The sequence below is a fragment of the Diadema antillarum genome, unplaced genomic scaffold, assembly GCF_040938485.1.
Source record: "Diadema antillarum isolate AM-2024a unplaced genomic scaffold, OU_Dant_1.0 scf00000155, whole genome shotgun sequence".
NCBI classification, from domain to species: Eukaryota; Metazoa; Echinodermata; class Echinoidea; order Diadematoida; family Diadematidae; genus Diadema; species Diadema antillarum.
The window spans coordinates 733,928-738,463 of record NW_027271044.1 but is presented as its reverse complement, the minus strand read 5'-3'; positions in this window follow the sequence as shown (position 1 = coordinate 738,463).

Sequence of the window (4,536 nt, the reverse complement as noted above, 5' to 3'; positions counted from 1 at the left end):
ATAAAGCCATAACTGTGAGAGGTACTAGGGTAATTAAGACATGTGAGGGTACGAAGTGTACTCTGATATGGTCAGAAAACTTACAGTAAAAATATGACATTGAAGAGGACGTAGTTGTACAATAGGAGAGGAAGGAGATGTTTGATAGAAGAGGGATAATTATGCAAGAGTGAGCGAAAAATACTCTGATGAGGTCAGAAAACCGATAGTAAAAATATGTCCTCGAAGAGGAAGGAGTTGTCTGATAGAAGAGGGCTAATATGCAAGAGTGAGCGAAAAGTGCACTGCTGAGGTCAGAAAACTTATGGTAAAAATATAACCTTGAAGCTGTTAAAAATAGAGGAAAACAATGCAAAATAAGCCGATTGTGATGAGCTCTGATACATTTATAAAGAGTGAACATGAACAACATCGATCATTCTACAGGTAAAATCAGTATTGCGATCTTTGTCTTGAACGTGTAGCAGTTTGAGTTAACTGAGAAAATGGCCTCTTACAGTTATTCTGATGCCAGTGCCTATGTGAATGATGAGGGGGATGTTGTTGGTGTTTCCAAGGGACGAAATGAGGACGGTGACAGTTCGGCATCAATGGTGAGTACATTATCGTTTTTTCGATGGATATGTTTAACACAGATGATTTTAGAAAAGTTGATTGCCACAAAATTAAAATACAAATTAAGTATAGTTTATCACGTCTATCACTTAATTACAGTGCCGTAGGGACATACTGCATTATTATGAGTCTACGTTTCAAACGATCCTACGTTTTAGTTATTTCTATTCGTTTCATTGTTATTTTTGATTATGGTTTATTTTTTTGTAGAATTCCTCCACGAGTGGATATGCTGGAAAGTCAGTGACGTCACCATTTACTTTCGAGGAAGGAGCCATTCCCTTTCACTTGGGTTCAAAACGCTTTGTTGTAGTGAAAATTTATCAAGGCACTGTCTACGTGAACATTCGCGATTATTATCAAAATCATCTTGGCAAGATGTGCGCAGCTTTGAGGGGTATAAACCTTACTGTGGAGCAGTGGGAAAAGATGCGTGATGCGATGTTTCCAATTTCGCGTGCGATTAACCAGTTGCAAAAAGAGGCCAAAAAGCAACAACTACAACAACAGCAGAAAAGGAAGAGGGAGAACAGCAACTCCCATTCATATTCTCGCAGCACTTCTTGGCAAGGTCCCGATTATTATCATTAATGGTCTAACAGAACTCGCGCTTCTATTTTTTACCCACCCCCTATAGATGAATATCCACTATGACTACTTCTACTGCTAATAATAATAATAATAATAATAATAATTTTTTCGATAGGTCAAAGCTGAACTTACCCACCACAAGGAAATGAGAAGCATAAAACCATTGCCCGCTGCCAAACACGTGTCGGTAGATGAGATTCGGGAGATGGTGACATCGAAGAGGGCCAGTGAGACGAGCGGAAAGGACGAGAAGGAGATGGAAGCAGATCAGGACGGCGAGAAAAGGAGGGAGAGATCAAACCTGATTGATATTCCCAATGATATCCACTGCATCACCCGTACGACCTATGCCGGACCGTTCATCACAGCCACCAAAGTGATCATGAAAAAGATCAACGAACTTGTACTGGAGAAATGCTACGGTTGTCAAACGAATCATCCTAGTCAGAAACACCACGAGTGTCTGTGGTTAGACTGGGAAGCGAAGATAGACACATACATGGATTCAGCAATATCGCAACTGACGGAGTCGGAGTTCATAGAGAACTTGGACGCCGTGTACGACATGGACAATTTGTGGGAGGATGAACGTTTGATAGTCCTGTGCGAGGCTGTGGAGTTTTATCACTTTTACTTGCGTACACCAGAGGTGGTGGAAGAACTATCGCAATACATAAAGTTACACTGCTAGTCACTTTTGGCACGAGTGTATGATAATGTTACATTATCGCGATGCACTATGCATTGAATAACAACAATAATTCAATTGCCTATCTGATCTGTCAATAACGCATTAAAAATTGAAGCCGAGCAATCCAATTGGGATCGAATATGAAGAAGAACTACAGTTTCGACGTGTCATACTGTTGGTATTTTCTCGTCACATGAAAGGTTGAAAGAAAGAGAGAGAGGAGGGGAAGTAGAGAATGATATTTTGTCTTTCGTTAAAAATTGCACATATATATATATATATATGTATTGTTTGCCTGTACGAGTGTTCGGTGTGATACGTTCAACTAATTATCCAAACGGGATCTTGTGTGAGAACCTATTACACACACACACACACACACACACACACACACACACACACAAATAATGATTGATAGAGAGAGAGAGAGAGAGAGATAGGAGGGGAGGAACAGAGATGAGTTTTCGTGGTACGTTAGAAATTACACTGTATATTATATATATATATATATATATATATATATATATATATATTACTTGCATGTACGAGTGTTCAGTGTGATTTGTTTAATTAATTATCCAAAAGGGATCTTGTGGACATGCCATCCCATTACACACACACACACACACACACATACACGCAACCCTGAAAAATTATAAAGTACGATAGCCCAGGGACATCGCCCTTTGCTCCTTCGAAAATACAAAGTTCAAACGTCTCAGAGTGCACAAACAAGTTTTAAAAATAAGGGTATTACAGTAAGGTGACCGGCGGATGTCTCTTTGTCTTTCTTGAAAAACACAGCCCTAAAAAAAAAAAAAATTATAAAGTACGATAGCCCATGGACATCGTCCTTTGCTTCTTCGAAATACGAAATTCAATCGTCTCAGAGTGAACAAACAAGTTTTAAAAATAAGGGTACTACAGTAAGGTGACCGGCGGATGTCTTTATGTTTTTCTTGAAAAAAAAAAAATCTAAAGTACATTAGCCCATGGATAGCGTCCTTTGTTTCTTCGTCGAAATACAGAGTTCATACGTCTCAGATTGAACAAACAAGTTTTAAAAATAAGTGTACTATAGTAAGATGATCGGTGGACGTTCCTTTTCCTTTTTTAAAACAGTCCTTAAAAAAAAAAAGTTTACGCAATATGATGTAAGAAGCTAGTACCATAATCACTGTACATAAAGCCCCTTGCTCTGACCAGTATAAATATAACTTGCGAGAACTGGAGTACAACCGTTCGAAAAAAAAAATGGACAGTCAAAGCAGTGACGGAGCTGTTGCTGGCTGAAGCCAGACCATATCCCCGCGGGGACTATGGCTTTTTCCTTACCCCCGGGAGTCCAAATACCAATGTTCCAAGGACTGCCCCGCAATGGGGATGGTGACATCATCATCCCCTTAGAGCTGCTAATGTCAGTTCAAACGCCAGATGAAGAAGATTACATTTGGTAACTCTTCTTCTTCATCACACACCACGTGAGTATACCCTTACCTGTGTTTTTTTTTTCCTAGAACCGTGCACTATTTTTGTACCTTGCATGTTCACTCGAATATAAATTGACAGTCCGTGTTCTGACGTATCATCATTATCATTCTAGCAGCATGGATTCCAATACATTTAACGAGAGACTGACAATATGCAATTCGCTTGACGATTTGAATGCATTGTTAATGGAATATGAACAGTACCAGGGTAAGTGTCATACGTTCATTCATCCCTACAAGAAATGTATGGTTTCTTGCGTGTTTGTGTCTGTGTCTTTGTGTTTTGCCAGTCATTCTCTATTTTCTTTTTTATCTTTGTTTTTTCCTTCTTTTTTACCTTCACATATAGACCAACGTCTGCCACCAACACCACCACCACCATCACCATCACAACTCACATCACCCCTAGCGACCGAAGCCGGCCCCCGGACCAGCCAAACACATTTTCCACCGCTTTCCACCGAACCACCACTACCTGACATCTCTGCTGCTCCTGCCCAGCAAGGCGGCACCAACACCACCGCGGAGGAGGAGGAAAAGGAGGAGGAGGAGCAGGAGGAGCAGCAGGAGGAGAAGGAGGAGGAGGAGGAGGAAGCAGATACACCCAGCACTTCTCACGAGTCGCCATCTCCCTCATACTTTCTTCGACGAGTGAGTCAAAGAACCAATAAGAAATTTAAAGCCAATGTTGTTGATTACACCGTCTCTTTTCCTACTCATAACGAACTGACGCCACTGATAGATGCCTTGCCGCGTGCCAGTAGTTTGTTTCAACGTATAGTAGATGATATGATAAGAGATGCTCGTGATCACGACATGATTCGACTCGTTTTTAATACTCCCAAGTTAGACAAGCCCGTAAGTCTTCCTTTTGTGAGAAAAGATCAGCTAAGTCACGATGTGTTCATGCAAAAGTTAGAGGCAACCTTACAGTCCCACGAAGAAATAACCTTGGACGAAACGGTAGCTTTCAACGTGATACATATGGAAATGCCAGTAGGTGGTAAGAGGAATAGGAGAAAATGTTCGGATTACGATGAATTACTGAAAACCATGCGATGTGTGTTGCGCATTAATAATAATACTGACAATGACAGAATGTGTTGTGCAAGAGCGATCGTGACCATGATAGCCAAAATTGAAAATCAC